Below are 26398 nucleotides of genomic sequence, written 5' to 3' on the forward strand. Positions count from 1 at the left end.
CAACAGCAGAGAGCATTAGCATTAATAATTTTTTCTTTTTGTTTTTTAAGTTTATTGGGGTGACAATGGTTAGTAAAGTTACATAGTTTTAAAGTGTACAATTCTGTAATGCGTCATCTATGTATCACATTGTGTGTTCACCATCCAGAGTCATTTCTCCTTCTATTACCATATATTTGACCCCCTTTACCCTTATCTACCATCCTCCCTTCCTCCCTTATCCTCTGATAACCACTAAACCATTTTGTGTGTCTCTGAGTTTTTCAAAATTATCAGGTGTAGAGAAAAATGAACTGATGTGAAGAGAAGTTAAAATACTGTAAGAGATGGATAACTTCTTAAAAAGTACCTACCAGAAAGATATGCATGGCATTATTCTACAAATCTTCGCTTTTTACAACATTAAATTTTTAATGTGTGCTTTATGGATTTAATTACAATTATTATGGTTAATGTTGCCCTTAAGCAAAGCAGTGAAGAAGGTGAAAATAATCTTTGGCATTTCCTATTCTATATTCTGTGATCCTTGCCTTCCTTTGAGGGTGTACCAACCTCCTACCACTTTCTGCTCATCTCCACTACTGCTTAGCATTTAGCCTTTTGTACCTGAAGGTCTGGCCTTCCACAATGCTCTGAAATTTATGCTATGAAATTTAACTCATATTAGTGGGTTTAATTCTTTTATTTACCTTCTAGTAGTCTTGATGGTTAATCTGAATAAACCAGGAATCTCCAACACAAGTAAATACCATGGACTAGTGTATAATATTGTAAAGTAAGAACACTTAAAGACAACTTTGTGTGGAAGACTGAGGGAAATTGGAGACTTCGTTCTGTCAAAAATGGAAAGCCGCTATTCATGTACAGCCTAATAATGGTATCATGTGTTAATGAAGACTGAGTATTGTGAGATATTTAGAGTTTTTAAGAGAAGGCAGAAATATGGGTTTTCATTGAAAAATGTCAATCCTTTTGAAACACTGTGCAAGTCTGAAACAAAATATACCTGTAGGCAGAATTTGGACAGTATATCACTAGCTTGCCACTTTTGTGATAAATGATTTTGAAATAAGACATAATGGTTAATAGTAGATTCATCTTTCTCTTCATATATACTGAGCTTAGTGAGAGAGATTAACACTTAAAAATAATTATAGCTTTATAGTGTGTGATAAAAATTATAGAGGCAAAGGATCAAGGAAACCCAGAAGTGAGAGAAGGGGGTGTTTACCAGCCTCAAATGTTCTCAGGGAGTGCATCCTACAGGAGGTGAATCTTGATTAGCAGAAGGTGTTTACCTGGAACCAAACATAAAGGGCATTTCAATCATAGAATTGCTTGTGAGGAGAGACAGAGGCAAGAGAGGGCACCATGTGGTTGAGGAAAGACAACTTAGTTGAGGTTCTTTCCCCAAGGAAGTAGAATTGAAATTTGGTTCTGAGTAAGATTATTTCAGATAGGAGGCCTCTTGGGTTCTTCTTAGGAATTTCAAAACATAAACTCTTCTGTCTTTTTCTCTATTTCCCCCTCCAGGTGATTTTGACATAACCTTGCCGCTTCTTTAGATCAAAGGATACTCATCACAGTTTTACAACAAATTTTATGGTCATAGAAGTTAAATATTTATGTTTAGAAGATGGCTAGGTTACCCTTAGCAGATATTTTATTAAAAGATATACTGCTTATTGTTCCAACATTTTTACTGTTTTAAAAGTATATTTATCTTCCTTGTAAGTTCAAGTGAGATAATTGCACATGTGGTTATCTCAGTCATAGGGTGTACACATCTGTGGAGATGCAGTCAGCCAAGTTGGAATCTCTTCAAAGTCCTCATGAAAAACTGTTCACATTGATGAATGGTTCATTCTCCCTATAGAAGTGACTGCAGAGGCTCAGCGTATCTATAAATAGAAAAACCCAGATGAAATCATGTCACATCATGTATCATACCAGGTGTAATATATACAAGTAAAAACTATTGTAAAAATAATTAGTACAGGTGGAAGCCACATGTGTTAATACAGAAAGGATATAGTATATAAACATGGAGAGATAAATAAATGTGGAGTGAGTATTTTGATCTAAACTTTTCATTGACTATAAAATGTTTTGTATTAATATATTCAAAGATTTATCTTTCATCTGTGACTTTAGGTGGTATGCATATAGTCAATTTTTCAATTTTATTTAAAAACGACTATTGTTTAGCAGTTTGAAAGTTGCTTGCAGGCCCTCTTTGTCACATATATATTTTCTGAAAGATAACCTTGATTAATGACACTGACTTAGCTATGTCATATACATATTTGCAAGAAACCACAGTTTTAGGTAACCTTTGCAATTTGTTAATAGAAATCATTTGCATTATAAGCTTTTTACTTTGCTTTAATATTTATACAGTTCTTCAGAATATTGAAAAATGATGTGTTACATGAATGCTAATAAGATTTAGCAGCCAGCTTGGCTTGAGGAGCTGAGCACAATGAGGCCTAGAAACTGAATGAGGACTGCACGAAGAAACCCACCAGAAAATGCAATGGTTATGCTTATTATCTAAACACAAATATAATTGATTTTTATAATAACTCTTATCCCTTTCATTTGAGATATCTTTGTAAGAAAAATTTATTTGTTTATTTGCTAGAGCTGGCATCTAGGAATGAAGTATTATATTTGGAGAAAGAGTGAGAAGGAGAGAGAATGAGAAAGAGAGAGAGGGCTTTTTTGTATCTATATCTGTTTATATAACTCACATGTGAGAAATTTTAATGAATATATGGATCCTTGATTAAATAACTAGCCGCAATACTAGGGAGTATCCAGTAATATAAATCCTGATGTGTGATTAGATGATCATTTCTATGAATTCTGGTTGGAATTTAGAAATTTCATCTAATGTTCTAATAGGAAGTGTATCTCTGAATGGCATGCGATGGCAACAATACTAATGCATGAAGCAAAGCACCTGGCTCTATATCATATACATAATACTATTTCAGATTATTGGAGGTGTAAGGCTAGGTAACAATTGTAACCTAATCAGTTGTATATCCTTAACACTAATAATTTCACTTCTACAAATAAGCTAGGCAAGAACAGAGATTCTGCCCCAGTGTCTTCCCAGGATGCCTAGCACCATGGTAAGAAAAACAAGATCCATCCACGTTGTCACAAATGGCAGTATTTCATCTTTTCTTATGGCTGAGTAATGTTCCATTGTGTACATATGGAAGAGGACATGAACAGAAACTTCTCCCAACAAAACATACAAACGGCCAACAGATATATGAAAAAATGTTCAACTTCACTAGCTATTAGGGAAATGCACATGAAAGCCATAATGAGATATCACCTCACACCAGTTAGAATGGATATCATCAACAAGACAAATAGTAAGTGTTGGAGAGGCTGTGGAGAAAAAGGAACACTCATATGCTGTTGGTGGGAATGTAGATTAGGAGAGCCGCTATGAAAACAGTATGGAGGTTCCTCAAAAAGTTAAGAATAGAATTACCATATGACCCAGCAATCCCTCTTTTGTGTATCTACCCAAAAAATCTGAAAGCATTTATCCATGAAGATATATGTGCTCCGATGTTCATTGCAGCATTATTCATGGTGGCCAAGACATGGAAACAACCAAAGTGTCCTTGGATAGATGGTTGGATAAAGATGTGGAACATATATACACAATGGAATACTACATTTTGTTTTTGTTTTTGTTTTTTTTCTGCCTTCTAGTCATTCTCTCTTCTAAAATATTTGATCTTTCCATTTTATGTTGATCAACCATTTCTAATACCCTTAACTACATAACTTTGTATTATTTAAATTCTGAGAAAAGTATATCATCTCCTTCTTTCTTGTACAGTTCTGTCAAATAACCCTAATAATTAATAGGAATAATTTTTTAAAAAGAATAGCATATTGCGTTTTCACTAAATTGCTCTGCATATTTAAGTGTAGAATCATCTTGACTTTTATTATAGTTCTAGATGGTCATATAAGGAGTTGAAGTTAGCACATTTAATTCACATTTTGTACTTTTTATGGTCTTCTCTGGATGAGAATCAGAATAGCTATTAGCTTGTACCAGTCCTGTGTTAGAATATGAATTCGGGTGAAGTAGCATGACGAATGATTTAAACAATGAATTACTTTAGCCATGATAATTGCTTATATTTAAATTAGTTGTTAAGTAGATCTAGAGCAGTGGTTTCTAAACAAGCTGATCATCAAATCATGTGGGAACTTGTTAAAAACACAGAGTCACAGGACCCAGCTGTGGATGCCTGTATCAGAATCTCTAAGATTGAGGCCCTCAAATCGATACTTTTAAAATGTTACTCACCTAATTATAATGATAAAAAGCTGATATGGAGAATATATAAAATATATAAGATTACAAAGTTTTTAAATTCCTTTATATACATAAAATGTACATTTTAAATTCCTTTACAGTAAAACCTTGAATTGCAAGTAACTTGGTTTGCAAGTGTTCTGCAAGACAAGCAAACATTTTAAATAAATTTTATTTATTTTTTTATTATTTTTTATTTTAAAGATTTTTATTGGGGAATTGGGGGGATGGGAACAGTGCTGGGGAATTGGGGAAAGGGGAACAGACAAGTTGCTGTCTTTTTGTTCTTCAATCTAGTTGTGGAGGACGTTGCTTCACTGGCCCAAGTTGGCACCATCATTGCGCTCTTCCCGGGCAAGGCAGATCAGTCGCCGGCTTCTGGATGGCTGCTCACTGTGGCTGCTAGCTGCTCACACTGGCTGCTGGCTACACACGGTTGCCCATGGCAACCCACTGCCACAGGGGCTGCAGCCTACACCGTCGCCGGCGACTCATGGCAGCCCAGGTCCAGGTTGAGCTGTTGTTCAGCATCTTAGCTGTGGAGGGCAGTGTCACTGGCCCTCATATGTGGGATCTGAACCGGGGCCCTCTGGCGTCCCAAGCCAGTTCTTAACCATCGCACCACTAGGCCGGCCCTCTAATACATTTTAACTTGGTAAACAAGGGATGTCTTGCAATATGAGTAGTTTGTTTCCAGAACAAATTATGCTCGCAAACCAAGGTATTAATGTATATATTTTTTTTAATTTTCAGGATTATTTCAGGCTAGACATTCAACTAACATTTTTTCCATAATAAAAATTGAAATAAAAAATTCATTGATTTCTTTTGTCAGATCCTTTTAATTTCAAAAGGCAGCTTTTTCACTATCATCATTCTATAGTCCTAGTGATTCTTGAGCTGGCATCTTACTGTTGATTGACTTTTAAAAACTTTTATTATTTTCTTTGGAATATCAAGCCTAGAATTCGTTCAAGTCATTTTTAGTTGGTCTTATGTTTGTGCACATGATTTGACTTACTTTGTGGATTTTCTTGTTTTGCTCCCTTTGTCAATTGTACCATTAAAAATGCCACCCTCTCCCTGCCCCCACCCCATACCCTCTTTTGCTTTGCCAGTTAGCCATACAAGGATTTTGTTTGAGCACCTGGGTTTCTTGATCCTTGGCACACAATTTGCCTGGGCTTCTAATAAGGTGTTTTAAACAGTCTCCAGGTTTCTGGTAGATTATTTGCTTTTTTTTTCCCCCCCCAACTTCTTGCATTTTTTTTTCTAATATCCACATTTTGATGTAGGTCCCTTTTAGAAAATTGAGTTAGCATGTGTTCGATGTTTGTTGGCTTCCCCACTCTCAGCAGAATGTGAAACTTAATCATATACTGATCACTAATATATAGCGGTTTGTATAATTTCTGATTCACTTCCTGTCTTTTATGCAGAACTCAGTCACTGTATTTCCTTTCCATATGGATTCTAAAATTACTTGATCTAAGAAGCAGTTATTTATTCCTCCCAAAATGTTCCCTTCACATCTCTCTTCAATGAGAAAAAATCCATGGATCCAGATGTAAATAATTAAAATTCTATGTGATTACCATCTGTCCTGATTTTGAGTATGCACAGTTAGGGTTAATATTTTTAGCACTGTATATATTTGAACATCAGATGGAAAGGGTTGAAGCAATCATAAATCTCTGCTGATGGCACATTATCTTCATTGGTGTTGCTCTTGATTGACTGATTAGTTGATCATTTCTCTTCCTTCCATTACCTTCTATCTTCCCTCTCTGGGCATACAATGATCTAAGAAGTTTGGTAAATATATTTTTGTTTATTGATGTTTTTGCAAAATATGTATTGTTTTATGTGTACTGTTTTATACATTGTAGTTATATTTGTAAAGAGTATTTTGATGGATATTTCACTTTGCTCCTTACTTTTTAATTAATGCTATGTTTTTGGATAGTGCTATGCATATATTTAACCTGTTGCTTCTAACAACTGTATATACTCCATTGTAGATATCCATCACTTTCTTCTTATCTCCTCTCCTAGTGATTGGTGACTCAAATTACCTCCAACTCTCCAACATCATTTAGCGCTAGTTCATGGCATCATCCACCACAGATTTCTTGATTGCAATTGACTTAGAAAAGAATAATTCTCCTCCAAGTTGTTTCTCAGTGAAATCTTCATTTACACAGTGTTTCTCAACATCAGCACTATTAATATTTTTGACTGGATGAATCTTTGTTGTAGGAGATTTAGCAGCATTCCTGGCTCTACCCATTGGATACCAGTAGCATCCCTATTATGTCAATAAAAAAGCCTCCACACATTGCCTAGCTTTTCCTGGGTGAGGAGGGGTAACAAAATCACCCCTTGTTGAGAAAAACCAATATAGATTTTTAAAATATTTAGATACTACTTTTTGTTATATCTTAATATTCTTAGCTGTTCATGATAGCCTTTCATTCAGTAGCACTATATCCTGGCTTTATTCCTGCTCCTTCATTATTGTTGTTCCAAGGTGTCAATTACATATGGTAACTCATTTCTCGATAAGCATTCCACTCCTATCTGCTTGATTTATATAAATTTTATATAATCACCAGGGAAGAAAATCTTGGCATCTTTAGCAACATGTTTTCCGGTGACTAGCTCATTATATGCTCTTTATATGTAATAATGTTCTTTTTTTAAATATATGCAAACCAGGCCTGAGATTAAACAGAAGTTTTGGTACTTATCTTTAATTACTTTATTTCAAATTTTTAAATAGCATAAGAAACCAAGCCTGTGATTTTATGGTCATACCTTGATTTTAATGATAACTTCAGTTATCCGGTTATTTCACATATTTGGCTTTAAGCTGCTCTTCTCTATATTAAAAATAAAGCCCAGCCAAAAGGTCCTCACCTAAGTGGTGGGTTCATTACCAAAAGAATCCAACTATCTACAGATACCTTCTCTTTTCTTCAGAAAAGAAAATTTATATATTTAGGGTCTGAATTAACATTTGTCTCTGAATGACTCCTAAAAATGTATCAAATGTTATGGTAACATCTCTGATTCAAATTACCTGAAATCATGCAAGTAAAATATTTTTAAAAGTTTAAATGAATGAACAGGCCACTAGATTAACAGTCAAAATATTTGAGTTTAATAACCGGTTTGACTGTTAGTCATTGCATGTCTTTTGGCTTAAGTTCTCTAAATAGAGTTTCCCCAACTGGGAAATGTCAGATTTTTTTAAAGATAAAATGAAATTAAAGTTAAACTCTAAGACTATCAAGCAGAAGGGACTATTTTATTATTTGCCAGAATTTTAACAAAATTTTGACTCTCCTCATGTAGAAGAGGTAGCAGGCAATGATATAGAGAATTTCACTTGGACTCCAAGAAGCTACTGATGTTGTTGGCTTTTAGACTCATCTTTGATCCCAGATTTATGGCTCACTGTCTGCCTCCATCCCTCAATTCATGCTACAGTACTATAACCCCATTTTTCTGTTTGTCACTTGGTTTTCTTCCCTATCTTATCCATCTATGCTTGGTCAACACAAAAAACTTAACCAATTTCTAATTTTTGGTCCAGCACCCCTCTCACCTGCCTCCCACCCTCCTCTGGTTAACATATTTTTGTCCTTAAGTATACCACTTATGGACCTGGTTAAAATCCCTAGGCTCATTATCTTGTATCAGGGACGCAAAAACATATATGTGTATATATGTTCCCTGTAAAGATCCAGCTCATAGATGAATATGTATTAAAGCAGGATAAGCAAGTCCAGATAGTATTGGATTCTCAGATCACTCAGTGCCTCTGATAGTATCCTCCGCTGGCTTCCTTTTTCACTCATAATAACACTCAGTGTCCTTGAAGTAGCATCCAGTGCCCTACACGATTTGACATGTCTGTGCCATCTGACTGACCTCATCTCCTACCTCTCAACCCCAGCACATTTCACTCTAGCCACACTGATCTTTTTACTCTTTCTTGCATAAGCAAAAATAGACCTTGCCAAGTTGCTTTTCTTTCTGCTTGGGATACACTTCTTCAATAGTGAATGCTTAATGAATACGTGTGAAGTGAATGTAGTTTCCTCCACATTCATGCTTCTCTCTTACCTCTGTAGTTATTTTTGAGGGCTAAGGATGAGGACCAGTTCTCTATTATGTGACTTACGGTGCCATCCCACTTAAACGCTATGTCTATTCTCAGTCACTCAGTGAGTGTTATTCATCAAACCTCTGTCCACAAATAAATGCATAGCTGTGCATCAAATGAATATTTGTATAAACCAATGCATAAGAGATCAGTTTATTATAACGTATTATACACTATTTTGAATAGAGTTTAAGAACTCAAAATACTCATTTTATTTTGTACTCGATCTATTTTCCAGTTATACAAATCACATAAAAAATCTATTGAGTTAGGAATCTGTAAAAAATTATTTTTTCTATTAGTTTTGTGAAAGTTTATTAACCTCTGTGTTTATTAGTTTCTAAAATATAAACGTATCTATGTGGAGAATGGATAAAATAAAAAGTGAAGACATTTACAGCATTCAAAGTTGAAATCTGTGATACAAATATGGCTTTTTTCTCTAATAATTACCAGAAACTGGTGGATCCTTGAGAAGCAGGTTAAATTAGTTTTGATTTATTCTCTCTATTCATGCTGAATTTTGCTAATACTGTCTAACACATGAGGAAGCTGTGAACTTAATCTTTGCCTTAATCAGAAAATATATTACAGATAATGTATTCCAGGCTCCATCAGTGCTGTGTAATGTTTCCAGGCAGCTACAGCCTCTCTGGCAACCAGATAGTCAGAGCTACATCTCCTGTGGGATGAAGGAAAGGCAGTACTCATATATTTGAAGTGAGTGCGTATCCAATTTGAACATTTTAATCAAGAAGAAAGACAATTACTTTATGAGCATTTTCCCCATGCTTCCAGAGTATGAGGGTGGGATGAGACTGTTAACCACAGGTTGGAACATATTATTTATATAAACTACCTAAATGAAGAACACCAACACCGACATGTTACTAGGCTGTAGACTTTAAGTCACAAATACATCCAAACTGTTCTGCCGTTTATGAGTGACTTTGGGCAAGTTATTTCATTGCTCAGAGTCAGGTTCATCATCAGTAGATACTATTTAACTCACAGTGCTAATTGGGAGGTTTATAATTAGGAAACAGATTTACAGTGCCTAGCAAAGTCACTGACACATATGGAGCACTCCGATAATTTAGGCTTTGAAAGATCGCATCCCCCATTTATCCAACTGATGATAGATTAAAAGCCAAAGGGCAGCACCATATGAAAGGGGTTTTATGTGTGTTACCGTTAGGAACCATGGCTTGATTGACTTGCTCTGTGCCTCTCTCATAATCGGTGCTCATTAAATGCTGATTGCTATTGAATGCTATTCAGTTATCCATAGTGAATACGAAGGAAAAGGGGTAGGGGAGAACAGGGAAGGTGAGTTATATCCATTTGTTCACCTTTCCATCAGAGAGTCTATTGATTCTTTCCTAATGACTTGCATATTCTTCTCCCAATACTGTTTCCCAGCAACTATGAGTGTAGCAATCTGGACCTTTCCTCTTTGTCTTTTTCCGGACAGATTCTGGGTTAGTTCTCCAACCCCTGGGTTATGCCCTGGGTTATTACCACAGCACCCTTTTCCTCCAGACCTTCTGTTCTCCACCGGATTGCTTTAGAAATTGAAACCTTAGGGGAAATGGTTTCATAGTAATTTATTTGTAACAGAATTCTGCTGTTTGCTTCTCTGAAATCAGTTCACTTAAGGAAGCAGGGTTCAGTTTTCTTTACAGAATTGTTGTGTGAGGCATAAGGTGAGATAGTCAGAACATATTGAACCGATTTAGATGGAAAAGCCTATCTTAGACCTGAGCGTTTTCCTCCTCCCTTGATCTGTATTCTTTCTCACAGGGGAACGAAGACAGCCAGGAAAGGAGACCCACCCTAACCGCATCATATCAGATACCATTAAAACAGAGTTTTCAGAACCCATTTGGGGGATGCATTTCATGGCACGACACAATGAAATCACCAGTCCCATCCAGTCTTGCTACCAGGGCAGCTGTGGTTCTGCCTCTGTCAGTAGTGCCTTCACCCCGATTGGCGTGTGAAGAAAGGAGGCTAGACCGTTAGCAGCAACAAAGGCAGATGCGGAGTAAGATAAAGTTACACTTTAATGGGGAGAAGCCTAACAGCAATTTTTTTTTTTTTGGCAGGGAGGAGAAGGTGTAAGGGGAAAGGGAATGATTTACCATTCTCTGTGACTCTGGGGTTATAATTGGTTTCAGCGACTCACTTGTTATTGCTGTGCACTATGAAGCCTTTATTTAGCTTCCCATTTGGGGATTTTAGTCCCTTTTTTCATTTAAAACTGACAAGGAGAGAATATTAGTTCATGAAAGAATAATATCCTCCATATCATCTCTCAAGGACATTTTTCTCCCTTTTCCAGAGAGCCCGGGCTTTTGCATCGATTTGATTTTCCCTCTACTTGCAAGTCGACAGCTCTAGGAGGGTTTTGCTTATAGCATCATAAATGATGTTTTCCTCATTGTTTCCAGTGTCAACGATCACAGCATCCACTTCTAAACAAGTTGTCATGGTCGTGTATGACTCTCCTCCAGGCTGGGTTTCAAAGTGAGTCTGCTTTAGATTCTGTCTCTGAAAATGCCCATTGGCTTGAATGCCAGTTGGATTAAAAGGGGAAAAAAAAACTCATTTTATGATTTGCACAGCTATTTCAGAGCCCAGATTGTTATAAAAGGTGCCCTGGTGGCATTTTCTTACCGCGAGATTGACAGACTGGGGAAAGCTAAACATTTTCTTTTCTAAAGAACTAGTAGAAAACAGACTTATTTTCAGGATTAGCTTGTCCTTGGTAAAAAGTTTGAAACCATTGAGTTGCATCATGGCCATAAAGCAAAGAAGCTGTTCCAAAGATTTAATTTCTAGCCAGTGTTCAAGCAGCTGCAACAGAAAAAAAAACAATTTCTTCTGACCTTCCAAGTCACTCTCAGCAAACCGATTTAGCTGAGAAATTTCACAATGCCCATTTCCTTTTCATGTCCAAACAGAGGTTTAGTGTCTTTAAAACCCTTTCTCTGGATGTCATATGGTACATACAGGATGATTTAGGTGTGTATATACAGTATGCCTTGCTGGTAGGCTTTTGATTGAGGGAATATAAAAACATTTCAGAGAGTAGGAGGATAGGCCCTGTAAGCAGGATTTTTTGGGGAAAATGCATACACACATGTTTCTCAGGGAGCTGACATCATTGAGATTTAGCAGTTGGAGTATCATTTAACCTGGCTCTTACTTTTTCATGATTTTTCTTGCATTCCTCAGTGAGTTTCATTACCGTTTGGAGGCCAGCTCTGCAAGGAAGGGCTGAAGCGGTATCATCTGCTCCCCAGGGAGGGATGGAGACTAATATAACAGAATTTCAGGGTATGAGCAATAGTGTAGAAACACAAACCTCCTCTAGATTGTGGGAAAGCAGAAAGCTTTTTTTTTTAATATTAGTCAAACTCCAAATCTAAGGGGGGAAATACCATAAAACTGCATGTTACAATCCAAAAGTAATCTCCCTTTTCAACAGAAAAAGGCTATGCTATGGTTGTAATTGATAACATACTTGCACTTTTTGCACAAACAAATCTTCTTACTGGTTGTAGATTATTCTATTCCTGATGATTTGAGAACCCCACAATTTCTTCCCGTATCTGCTCAAGTGAACAATTTGTTGATAAAAATTAGTTAAAAACAAAGCCTTAATTAAAAAAAATGTTTTAAACATAGGTTGGTTTCTTTTTTTCTGCTTTCCCGATTGGTGAACTACTTAGACCTATAATAATCATCTTAGTTTCTTTATGATTTAACTTTCCTGTCTATGCCATAGCAATATAAACAGCCAAATATAAATCTCAACAGGAATATTTTTTTTCCTCTTTTTCTCACTCCTAATGAGTTTTTAGTTCAGATGGATCAGAGATGATAAACAGTAGGAGAAACTTGAAGTTGAACTTATCGGACATTTAGAAAAGTGTTGCCCTAAAAGAGATTAGAAATTGAGGTAGGGAAATAGAATGTTAAAAGAAAGAACTGACTGCTGAAAATATGGAAAGGGGTGGGAAGTGGCTGTAAAATAATGATAACTGCTGTCTATAAACCACATAAAACCCCATCTCATTACTCTACAGACATGGGGTTATAAACACACAGTAAAACATTAGTAATCTGGCATTTGGAGGAAATGAGGTGCCAGCTAATGTCAAGCTGTGCTTAGTAAAGACTTGGTTCGTGTTGTCTCAGGTGGTATCCTTCTCGTTCTTCCTTTATCCTTCCCTTAAAGACTTACACATAAGAACCATGAAAGGAAAGTGGTTTCTACATATAAACATCATTAAACAAACAAACAAACAAAAAAACAACAACAACTATCTTTTCATTCTTCACAAAAATGATCACCTGAGATGGTGGTCCTACTAATTGCTCTGTTCCAATTTTCTTCAACATCATCATTAAATCCTTTGAAAGTACCTGCATTCACCCCTTGTGACTGTCAAGGAAAGAGATCAATATATATATATATATATATATATATATATATATATATATATTTCCTTTGCCTTGAAACAGAAGCTTGACGATGTGAAGAAATATGAAAAAAAAAATAGAAGCGCTACTCACTCATGTGTTAAAGTACAGCAAAGAGCAGCTCCCCAACCTCTGTGTCCTTGACCATCTAAATTTTGGCTTAAACCCCATGAAGTATAAACGGGGATAAAAACACATCTTGACCTAACGAACTTCCCCTAGTTCTTCGTACATTCTGGTCTTCTCTTCCCAGTTACACAGACATTGCAAAATGTCTATGGTCCATTATCCCCCACAAGAAAGCTGCTTGCATTCATCAAACAATGTTTTAGGATCAAGCTTTGTGCTAGAAGCTGGGGATGCAAATGAGACATCACTGCTGCCCTGGAGGGGTTTAATATGCCACCTTGAGGAACAGACTCTCAGTTCTCTTCACCTGAACATGTGCGTTGACACTGGTCTGTACGAGTGTCTATCCATGACTTTACATCTTTGGTTCTTGAGAACAGTTCTCATATTTAGCTTGAGAGGGTTTTATATTTGGGATTTATGCTAGGGGTAAGTGATGATTCTGTGAGTATATGACAGATTATTTGGCTTTCTAAGGCTTTTTAAAAACATTAAATATATGACAGATTATTTGGCTTTCTGAGGCTTTTTAAAAACATGCATTCCCAGCCCCAGTTAGGCCATATTGAATTAGCTTCTCCATATATGGGACACAAGGGATTCTGATACTGATGAGAAACTACTCTAAGTGAGGTTTCATCAGTCAGCTTGGAATCAGGTAAAAACCACGTGAGTCTTACTGAATCTATATTTGTATTTTAATCTACTTCAGGAGTGTGTATAAAATATTTTAAAATCCTGGAGTGCAGTATTACGGTCTAAATATGGGATCTATTTTCACATCAGTTTTTGTGGGGGTTTTTTTCCTTTTTCTTCATGGCCTTATGCGTAGTCACAAATTCCCATCATGGATAATATAGTGAAGGGATTTCCTCTGCCAATATATTGCTGTAGGTATTTCTGGGATATACATAAAGACAGACAGGGTTTTTTTTATTGCAGAAACATATGTATTCTGATAACACAGTTTCACAGGATCAGCCTGATCATATGTTATGTCAATGTATGCAGTATGTGTTTAGTCAGAGAACCCCAGGAATATATCCAGAGACAACTTGAAAAGCTTACTTCATAACAGGTTTGTTTTTTTTTCCCCACCTGTCCCAGGGAAACACTAGAGCCCCCAAAAGGATACATGTGGACTAAACACAAATTCATACCTCCTGCTGGAATTATTCAGTTTTTACAATGCATGGGGCCTCAGAAAGCTCATCTTTGCACCATGAAACCCCTGGGATTTTTTTAAGATATTACAGGTAGAGTTCTAGAACCAGCTGTGGCCCTGCTGTCTCAATTTCTGCCTTTCCCTGGATGGCCATGGCCAGCTCAGCCTCTGTGGGTCTTGGCCAAAGGTGCTCTGGCTAACTCGGTCACACACGATTCTGTGGTTTCAACCATTGACTTTTTTTCCTTTTCCATTTTTCCTTTGGTTCCTCAGACCTTTTAGTGCTCTCACATCAGCTGGTATGAATCATAAGCCTCTCAAATTATAAGTGGAAAACACACAGTGATTCAGTTGTCTGTTCACTAAAAGGAATCCTTTTGTGGGTTTGTGTGTCTGCGTTCTTTATTAAGTTCTGTTTTAAAGAGAGATAGGCTTCCAGACTCCTAGGGTGTAGTGTGCTTGCAGCAGCCTCTATGTGAGGTGCCCGACTGAGTGAAGGGGAATGGCCACTTGGATGCAGAGCTGACTTCAACTGAACTATCCCAGGGACCTTGTCAAAGTCTCTTAGAGGCTTATTGCTTTCATCGTTAAAATGTGCAAGTGAAATCAGATTGTCTTCAAAATTCTGATTTTATAATTCTATGGCTCCTTTTAAGAAATCTGCCTTCTCTATTTTGATTTAGCTCTTGCACATTTAATTTAGCTATCGTATTTTCCCTATATCTTTATCTGAGTGAGGATGCCTTTCTTTCTCAAGACTAGGTGATTTTTCTTTAAATCTCTGCAGATGCTTTGTAAAAGTATCCTGAAGCGAACTTAAGCACCGACCAGCATTTATAAATCCCTGGCAGCACACCAAAGTTGGTTAAAGAAATAAAATGCATTATCTCATAGGCTTAGCTAATCTCAAAGTTATGGACCATCTCTGGATGTGAGGGCCTAATATGGAGGCGAGCTGCCGAGTGACATATTAAAGCTGATAAGATTGCTGTTCTGCCTCCTCCAAATATTCGTAAGTTTTGAGCTGAGTGTCTCACAGAAAGCAGGAGTCATTAGGAAGATATACTACATATTATATTTGCTTAACAAACATGTGTGAACATGAAACAGAAAATACTGAGCAAAGCTATAATCACCTAGTATCCAAATCAAAATTAAGAAATCTGCATTCAGAAATCCCAATTTTAATCTAATTATATGGTGTGACCAAATTTTTTTTATTTAGGAATCAGCTTAAGAGGTTGATATGGGGGCGTATTATAGGTAAAATTAATCAAACAAACAAAAATACTTAATGTGAGTCTTTAAAAATAACTCACATGAGTTCCACAAAATTTATCAGCTCATTGATCCCAATGAAAAAGAAAATGCTCAAGTGTTTTCAGAATTCAAGAGATGATGAGTAAGCTTTATTGAATTTTCTCATATTTTCATTATTTTTAGCTTAATCTAGAAAGAGTGAGGTCATGACCAATTTTCTGGGTACTGAGTCCTAACTCTTCAGGTTTGTAGTAAAATAAAGTACCTAAAGTAGAAAAGGGGGAAATAAGAACATATTTTGGTCTGGCTTCCATTTCCTCAAATATTTGAGATCAAATTATGTCTGATTGTATATGTGTGTGTAGATAGATACATAAATACATAGATATAGGTATAACCTCTCCTTTCTAAATATACCATAAACCTAAATAGTAATTTTTTTAAGGATTGACGGTTTAATAATAGTTTTTTTCTTTTCAAAATAATATGCCAAGTATATAATCCTATTCTTGTTTATTCTAGTGAATTTGTCAGAGAGGTAGTTACTGAAGAAACTAACTTCTTCTTTATTTTTAATATTGGATTAAGCAATTCTTCTCATAGTGAAAAAAAAAAAGGCCTCAAAGAAGAAGTGATAGTTAGGTCATGAGCTGGACAAAAGTTAGTAGAAAAACCCCATCAGTACCTTCTGTTTCTCTAGCGGACAGGTTGGGCTGTATGTAGGTTCCGTAGAAGTGAGAGAAAGCCATCTTCATATAACAGCCAGAGAAAACACCGTCAGTGCATTGGTTTTTTGGTTTTGGTTTTGTTTTCTCCTGTTACTTGTAACTCATATATGATGTCAGTAGTTATTTTAGAAAATCACATCATACCCTTAAGATTACCATTCAGTGCACTTAGGTTAGGGGCAGTAGCATGGAAATGGAATGACTCTTGCTTGAGTAAGTGGTTCCTCCACAGAAATGAGCATCATGCTCATGTAGCTCTATTCTCAGGGTCTCAGATTCTTCCCCTACAGATGTGTGAAAACCTCCCTTCCTGCGGTGGATTACCGTAGAGCGTGTGTGTTCGGTGCTGGCGCATGGTGATGTTAATGATATGGATGATGAACACCTGCCAGGTACCATGCAGTGGGCTGAGTACTTTACCACACTAAATCCTTTCACATACCCTGAAGTTGGTCTTACTCTGACTTTCCCTCACTTCACTGAAGGTTAAGTCACAGAGCTTCTAAACAGCAGAACTGACTCACAACCCAAGATTTACTCAATCTCAACTCCAGGCTGTTAAACCATACAGCACCCACTCTTTAGGTATCTATAGTAATTCTCTAAAAAAAATGAGCTATTACTAACTATTCTCATTTTATCTCAAAAATAATAGTAGATTGAGTGAGTGCAGGGATTCTAGAAAGTAAGGGGGAGGGAGAATTATACATATATCCAACCAACATACACGTCAGTCATCATTAATTTACAAATTAAGCTCTCAAATGGAAAGATTATGGGTTTTCCAACCTTAATGAAAGTGGACAAAGTGAAAACAGATCTCTTTCATGTTTGTGTTAATGTGTTTTCTCTCATGTGGTTAGAATTGGAAGGGATTCAGAGCCTGGCTTAAGCACAATGTAAACTGGTCATAAAACCCCACATGGATACAGTTATTTATTGCCGACAGAGTGTTGACCAAATTGTCATATACATTGGCTGCCTTATTCAGAGGCCTGGGGAAAACTACTCCATCTGGCCTATATTCCAAAGTGTTACCACAATAGGATGACTATTGTGGGGTTTTGACCAAATCCTGAAGGCTATCTGACTTGGAGGAACTACCTCAGAAAATTCTAGCAAACATGAAACAATATATAATGATGACTGAAAGATATGGGGTCTATAATTGGCCCCTGAAAATAGAGCATGCCTTCTAGATGTAAGGGTGTGTGGGTATAGTTTAAAATATGAATCAGCAAGTCTCTGCTGCATTAATTTGTCTCTGGGCCACTTACACTATTTCTGCCTTTGCCTGACATTGTCCACTGGTGATTATTCCTGCTGTGGCTCTCTGAGGACAGCCCATGATCTAGTATCTCCTGCCTCTTAAATGGTCAGTAATTGAGAAGATATATTAAAGGCACATAAGCTTCCAAGGTTTCTTCCTGGTATAAGAAAGGTAAAAAGAATTTGAAAATTTGCAAGAAAAAATGGACAGTTTATATATTAACAGAAAAAGTTACCCACGGAGCAGTCAATTAAAAAGGAGTCCAAGATGCATTCATGTATAAAAAAATCAAAAAGCTCATCATAGCACATATTACTCTTTGAAAGTAACCAAAGTTCATATCGTACTTTATTCCTGCTGTCTTGAGATTTTAGTGTTTCTCCTTCTAGCATGAAATGATGAGAATGGAATGAAGTAATATAAGAATATAACTGATCCTGGCAAAGGACTAGATGCAAGGAATTCTGTTAAAGAGTGAGGGAGCGGCGTGGTTTCACTGAACTCTATAGTTTCAAAAATAAGGCAATTAAAGCAGACGTGGTTAAAGGCGTGGCCTTTTCCTACTGTGTGCTTGTCCCCCTCACCTTGTTACTATCAATTTGGGAGTGGTAGGACCTCACCTGGGGGGATATTAATGAGCAATTTAAAAAGGGACAGAAATATTGGGACGAAGAAAAAGTAATGGCAAGGGCTGTTCCATACACATGAACTTAACATTTCTTTTCATGTTGTATAAATTATTTTTTTAATGTTTCCCTTTTGGGGAGGGGTATCTAGGTGGACTACATTTTTCAGGCTGTCTTGCTTGCAATTATGTACATCTACGGACATGAGTTTTAGCCGTTGGAATGGAGGTGGAAATGGTACAGGTCACACAATCTTTTCCCTTAAAAACTTCCTATGTGAGATGCTCCATGATGTTTACCCACCCGCCTCACAGAGACCGTAGGTGACGTAGAGGAGGGCGGAATCACAAGATCTTGCTTTGTGAATCATTGTGAATCATTCAGGTGAAACACCTGAATCATTGTTACAAGGATTACTGCTAAGACCAGGAACATCACTTTAGACTGCCATATGATTCTATTTTGTTAAACTAATGATACTTTGGCATTACTTTAATAACATTTAACCTACCATGACTGATGTAATCAATGACAGGTAAACCATACTCCATTGAAACGTAGCAAGTGATATCTAGCTTATAGTTCTTGCAAATGTGTATTAGAAATGAAAATTACATGCCTTACAAAATTGTATTTACATGTATCCAATGATTTGAACCCCTACTGTAGATATTTACTTCTTGTACAAGAAGCATGGGAACATCTGGGAATGCGATGTGGTGGAGAGAGCAGGGCCTTTAGAGTGAGCGAATCATAAGTCCTGCTTCCACAATATCTCTTTCCAGATATTTGGCATCAAACAACTTACGCTGAACCATATCTCAAAAAGGTGAAATACTGTCCGCCTCAAAATGAAATAAAATGGTCTGTGCAATGTGTCTGAAATATAATAAGCATTGTATATCAAGACAGTTTCTGTTTACATTTACCATTAAATAACCAAGGGTAACTTCTAAAACATTCTCCCACTCCTGAAAATATACTTAAACAACTTGCTTTTGGGAACCACTTTTTTATTCTTGTGAAAGCATTCTGTTCCAAATGGAGGCCATTTTTATTAGGCACTATTATTTATCCATCATTTAGTAGATAGTAGACATTAAATATATATTTTTAGAATGAATAAGGGAAGGCAGAGAGTTAGGAAGGCAGGAAGTGTGGGATTCTGATTTAATTATTCTGACATTCAGCCTAGGCACTGAGATTTTTTAAAGCTCTTAAGGTGATTTTAATATTCAGCAAGGCTGAGAAGCAGTTACCTAAAACCTTGCTGTTCAAAATGTGATCTGTGGGCAAGCAGTATCACCATCATCTGGAAATTGGTAAGAAATGCAGAATCTTAGGCACCATCCTCAACTTTACCGAATCAGAGCCTGCTTTTTAACAAGATTCCCAGATTTGTATGAACAGCAAAGATGGAGGGGATACTACTCTAAAACTTGTAGTAATCTCAAGTGTGATTCAGTTAGTCTTTAAACACATGAAGTCAAACCCAGTAGGGAGAGAACCACAACATTATTTCAGGTGGTAGTCCAATGCAAAAGTCATCTAACACAGCAGGTGCTCCTGGAAGATCTGCTCATGAGAGCAAGTAAGTAGATAGTGTGCATCTATATAGCATGCTAGGCCTGATGTGGAATTCTCCACACATTGGAACTAATTTTAGCATTTCAGCAAGCCTATGAGGTAAGTATAATTCTCTCCACAGTATAGATGTGAAAACTAACATATACACAAATTACATAAATTGACCACAATTAGGCAATTAGGAAATGAAGTATCCTGGACCCTGGGCTGATTCAGCATGGCAGCTGGGAATGCTATTATTCGAGGGCAACAAGGGCACCAAAATCCACCCCTAATATCCCAGTTCTCAAGACTTTTGAAATGAAAGACATGCAGGGAAGCATTTGAGAGCTCAGTTGTCAGAGCCAAATTACTCAGTCTTCTGAGGTGAATAGAGGAAGTCCTAGCCATCAGTGAAGGCTGGCATGAGCAGGCCTAGGAAGAAAGGTCATCTAGAACAGAAAGCCAGAAGAAAGTTCTCCAAAGAAAAATTTAAGGTATTTTAAAATGGGATAAGTTTGGGAGTTCCCAAACTCTTAAATTCCCATTGTAAAAAAATCTCAATCTAGTTGTTGTTTTTTGTTTTTGGGGGTATTTTGTGGGGTTTTTTTGTTTGTTTTGTTTTTGTTTATTTGTTTTTCAAGCTAAAGTGCAGGAGACGTCTTTTTCTAGACTTTGGAAATCCTGTTTTGTCCTTCTTGGGGTAAATGCAGACACTCTGCAAATTGCAACGATTTGACATTAACCTAGAGTTACCATGTCAGTGGGAGGCATGCTGTTTAACTGGGCAGCTTATGAACTGAAAAATGGTGCTTTGGCACAGTATGGAGGCTTGTCATCATTAAAAAGTGATCAGAAATTACAGAAATTTATCCCCAAATAATAATAATATGAAAACACTGCAAAGCCTGAGGAGCTCAAGAGCATTTACACATTTGGTACATTTTTCTCTTGGATTGCCTTGAAATGTTGCCAGTATTCCCAAAAGAGAAAGAACAAACTATGTAGTGTGACTTTAGTAGTTTTGATTGGATGTTCTACTGCGAGAGAACTGTGGAAGTAATGCTGCTCTCTTTGCCATATGCACAGTTCCAATCAGGACTTGATTAAGGTAGTTAGTGAGAAATGTCCTACTTTGAGACATCAACACCAACATGCCTGCTGTTTGATTTTCTGTATCATCTCTGAAGCATAATTTAAAATTATGTATTAAGGACAAGAGCCAGAGTGAATTGTGGGTGTACATATCTGTCTATTACAGCAGAGCTGTGAACAGTACAAATTAAAGACAAAGTCATGGCCAAAGTACCCAGGTCTTAGTTTAAGAGAATGGGGAATAGATTGGAAGGATGGAAAACTAAAAATAAAGCTCACAGAATGCACTGGCTCCTTCTCACAAACTTTATTTAAGAAGATACATAAGAAAAGGATACTCCCGAGTAAACCCAAATTCTCTCTTTTGCATCTCTGAGGGACATGTTCAGGATAAATTAGGAGCCCAAGTGAGGGGAGAAACCTGTAAAAGATAAAGATTCCTAGTTTGTTTGTTTTTTTTCTTCCCCTTTCTTACAGGGATCGTAGAATTGCCTAGAACAGCGGTTCGCAACCTGTGGATCGCAACCCCTTTGGGGGTCGAATGGCCCTTTCACAGGGGTTGCCTAAGACCATCGAAAAACAAAAAGATATTTACATTACTATTCATAACAGTAGCAAAATTACAGTTATAGAGTAGCAATGAAAATAATTTTATGGTTGGGGGTCACCACAACATGAGGAACTGTATTAAGGGGTCGCAGCATTAGGAAGGTTGAGAACCGCTGGCCTAGAAGCAAATTACACTGGTATACCGGCTTCTATCCGTAAAGATCAAGTAGAAGGCTTGTAAATTTGTAGGTTCCTATTGGTCTACAAGCCTCCATCTACTGGCAGATATGAAAGCAAAATGCAATGCTCTGCCAGAGAAATGTTGGGGACTTCCATGGTCAGACAAGATGGTGCCTCTCGCGTCCTACAGGCATCCGTCAGTAGAAGTCAAATAGGAGTCCCAGAAATCCTGACAAGATTCCCAAGCTTTCTGCCCACAGTATTCACATTCTTTCTGATTCTTTGTGCCTTAGAACCATCAGGTCTCACTTCACCATAGTCTTTAGTCTTTTTTTTTTTTTTTCTTTTAAGTCATAAGGAGCCCAGGTGTCCCAGGTCATCTTTCAACTTCTAGACTCTAATTTCCTTAAATTCTGTATATTCCTTTCCCAATTCCCGAAACTCTTCCACTGTACTCTCTGGAATTTGAAGTCCATCATTAGCAAAATATCCTAGATTATCATATCCTCCTTTGACGATTCCCTTACTTTGTGGCTCTAGATGAAAACTGGGTCTCCCTTGAAGACTGTACTTCCCCTGCAGTTCTCTCAACTGATACAGTCATTGTTCTCTTAACCTGCCTGTTCCTCATGGGCCTGGTGGTGAATTAATGATCCTCTTTGTCTCTCATTCCTCCTTCCAGACCATTCTTCCTTTTTTCAACTTCTCCCCACTACGGTTTGAATCTTGTTCCTTCTTGCAACACACCCTGCTGAACCTCCTGGTGCTATTCTTTATCAACCCTTCAGTCGTTTGCCTTGTTTCATTGTCACACTCTCCAAGACTGCTTTATCATAACTCTTGGTGATTTTAATATCTACGCAGATATTTCGTTTAACACCTGGTCTTTCAGCTCCTTGACTTCTCTCTGGTGATCTTTTCCTCCATGTATTTCCTTCAGCCACTCACTCTATAGTCATTTCTCAGCTTGCTGTTTACTATTTTTCTAGTTTGTTCTCTCTGATGCTAGAATTCCAAACATTCTTTAACCACATGGGATCTACAGTACATTAACACATTGATCTTCCCATCTTCTCTCTCTCTCCCTCTCTCTCTCTCTCTCTCTCTCTCTCTCTCTCTTTTTCATATTCTCACTTCTCTCCTTATCTAGTTTTACTTTCATGGTCAACTATTATAATCACTGTTTCACACACACTGGACTCCTTGTCTCTCTCTTACTTTGTCAGGTGGCATAAAATCACATCTCTGATTTAGTCCAACTTTCTATATACTCTACACTTGCACCTCATAGCTGATCTATGTTCTCTGTGTTGGTAAGTCAGTCCTCTTATCAGATTGTTAGCATTAGTTGGCATAGTTGAGCATTTCTTCTTTGTTAAAATATGTTCTTTAATTGGCTTCAGCACACCACACTCCCCTGGTTTCCCTTCTACCTCACTGATCACTCACTTTCCATTTATTTTCAGGTTCTACCTCATTTTGCCATTCTCATAATTTTGGAAATCTCCAAGACTTAATCCTTGGACATTTTCTCTTTTCAATGAATACTCAGTCCCTTGATGATCTCATTTGGTCTTGCAATTTTAAATATCACCTATACCCTACTAGTCTTCAAATTTCTATAACCAGTAAAGGCATGTCCTCTGAATTCCAGAATCATACATTCAACTGACAATTCAGCACCTCTACTTAAATATTTTAAGACAGTTCAAACTTACCACAGGTTTTCCTCTATATCCCAACTCTTACTATGTGAACCTTTGCCATACAAACTTAGGAACTAAATGGATTCAAATAGAGAACAATTCTATGTCCCAACTGAACTCCTGATGTTCATTCCAAAACATGCTACTCCTATAGTCTTTCTTATACTGGAAAATGAAATACAAACTTCCCAGTTGCCTCAGGCCAAAAAGAGACTTTAGAGCCATCCCTGACTCCATCCTACTCCATCAGCAAATCATATTTGTTCTACCTTAAAGTTGTATACAGAAATCAACTATGTCTATCCATCTCCACCATCATCAGTTTGGTTAAAACCTCCAAGTTCTTTCTCCTACCTCCTCCCCTGCCTTTATCTAGTCTGCTTCCTGCATTTCGTTCTCACCATAGCATCCAGAGTGATCCTGTAAATGAGATTGTCACTATTGTGCTCAGAACATGAAATGGCTTCCCAGTTCACTCTGAATAAAACTCAAAGCCACTAGAGTGTCCTACAAGACTTTCTCCTCTGACCTCATGTCTTAGGGATCTCCTTCCTGCTCACGCTGTTTCAGCTACACTGTCCTTCTTTCTATTCTTTAAACATGTCAAGTATGCTACTTCAGAACTCCTACCCTTGATGTTGTTTCTGCCTGGAATACCTGCCCCCTGGTATCTACATGTGCTCCTTCCTCACCTCTATCAGATCTTTCTTAAATGGCACCTTCTATTTGTGGCCTTCAATTCCCATCATACCCCTTATTATCTTCCTGCTGTAGCTTTCTCTATGTGATATGTTATACTTCATACTTATGTATTCGTTTATTGTCTGAGTCTCTCCCAGAATGTAAGCTCCTTGAGGAAAGGGATATTTTTATGTTTTGTGCACTGCTAAATAGTCAACATCTATTAGAGAGCCTGAAACATATTGGTCGCTCAAATATATGCTGAGTGAACATTTCTGTTATACTCATAAATGACACCACCCATGTCTAACATATGGGTTTGGAGGCATGACATTCTTCCTGCATGATTACTTGGTTGGAATCCTGACTCTGACAGCACAGAACTCATATATGCCCACCTAGTGTCTTTCTATGAGCACACCTGGTCATGGCTTACCACACGAAGGTCTGGGGAGAAAAAAAAATGAATAGGGGTATGCATTAGTTTCCTAGGGCTATCATAACAAACTACTATAAACTGAGTGGCTTAAAAACAGAATTTTATTGCCTCACAACTCTGGAGGCTAGAAGTCCAAGATTAAGGTGATAGCAGGGCTGTGAGGAAGAATCTGTTCTATGCCTCTCCCCTAGTGCCTAGTGGTTTGCTGAGAATCTTTGGCATTCCTTGGTATGTATAAGTATCAAAGCAATCTCTGTCTTTTTCTTCACATGGCATTTTCCCTGTGTGTGTATCTATCTGCAAATTTCTCCCTTTTATAAGGACACCAGTTATATTGGTTTAAGGCCCATCCTAATGGTATTATTTTAACTTGATTACCTCTGTAAAGACCTCATCTCCAAATAAGGTCACATCCTGAGGTACTGAGAATTAAGACTTAAACATGTGAATTTTGGGAGGATGTAATTCAATCCTTAACACTGTTTTATGTGTTAATATCCACAGGGATATTATGGAATAACATGCTGCCATAATGTTTAATGTTTAATAATATTGAAGGTCTCAGATAGAGCAAGTAACTTAATGATAAAAAAGACTTCCCTGAGTTTAGATCCCCTGACTGCCTCACCTACGAGTATAATTGTAACCATGTCACTATGCCCTCTTGAAAAATGCCATAATAAAGATAATTAGGGTACATAATAATTAGCAAGGAACTCAGGTCAAGATAGTACACTTTCATTGATTTCACTCCAATATTAATTCATCATAGTGGAAGCAATTTACATACAGAATAATAATTGGAATATTTTAATCCAATTTAACACCATTCCAAGAGAAGTCTTGAGGGACAATGCAACAGATGTCAGTCTGACCAAGCTGATAGAAGTGTAAGTGCCGAGGGAAGACCTCTGGAATTATGGGTAATGAATGACATGCTCATTTAGTCCAAAGACACAGAGAATAATTCCTTCAACCAACTCCAAATATAGAGCTTTTTTTCTTTTCTTTTTTTTTTCAAGACTGAAAACATATAACAGCTGCTGCTACCTCTGAAGTGGTAGAGGAGTGACTGCTTAGGTCTGGGAGAATGTTTCAGCAACACATATATAACAATGAAATAAAATGATGTTCACATAAGGTGAACAGATTTCTGTGGTAGGAAAGAATGAACTCAGATTTTTTTAATGATTAGATCATAATGCATTTATTGAGCCGGCTTTGTTGTTTGCCTTCTGTGTATTAGAAACAAGTTATTTTCAGATGAGTAAGATGACCTCAAACTTCTCACAATCTAACTAGGCAGTCAAGAAAATTAATCCTGTTGTTTCACACATTTATAGTACAGTTAGAACATTTCATTATGCTTCATTCCATCCTGGGATCCACTGACCTAAATATATAATATATAATTTGTTAAATTTTCAAACAAGGCTTCCTCCTTGTGCTGTAAAGTTTTATGAGTTTTCACAAATTCATAGTAATTTATCCATCATTAAAATATCATATGTTGATAAAATATTTTCAGGACCCAAAACAATCACCTCTGCTTCATCTATTCACCCCTCTCAACCCATACCTGAACACACACTAACTACTGATCATTTTTTTTTTAAGATTTTATTGGGGAATTGGGGGAGGGGAACAGTGTTGGGGAATCGGGGAAGGGGAACAGACAGTTGCTGTCCTTTTGTTCTTCAGTCTAGTTGTGGAGGATGTCACTTCACTGGCCCATGTTGGTATTGTGATCATTGCACTCTTCCCAGGTGAGGCAGGTTGGTCGCCGTCCTCTGGACTGCTGCTTACTACAGCTCTTGGCAGCTCACAGCGGCTGCCGGCCACTCACACTGGCTGCTGTCCACTCATGGTAGTTCATGGCAGCCCACTGCAGCCCACTGCAGCCTACACCATCGCCAGTGACTCAACGACAGCCCAGCTCCAGGTCGAGCTGTTGTCTACCATCTTAGCTGTAGAGGGCAATG

This window comes from Hipposideros armiger, unplaced genomic scaffold (assembly GCF_001890085.2).
Source record: "Hipposideros armiger isolate ML-2016 unplaced genomic scaffold, ASM189008v1 scaffold_536, whole genome shotgun sequence".
In the NCBI taxonomy this organism is placed as follows: Eukaryota; Metazoa; Chordata; class Mammalia; order Chiroptera; family Hipposideridae; genus Hipposideros; species Hipposideros armiger.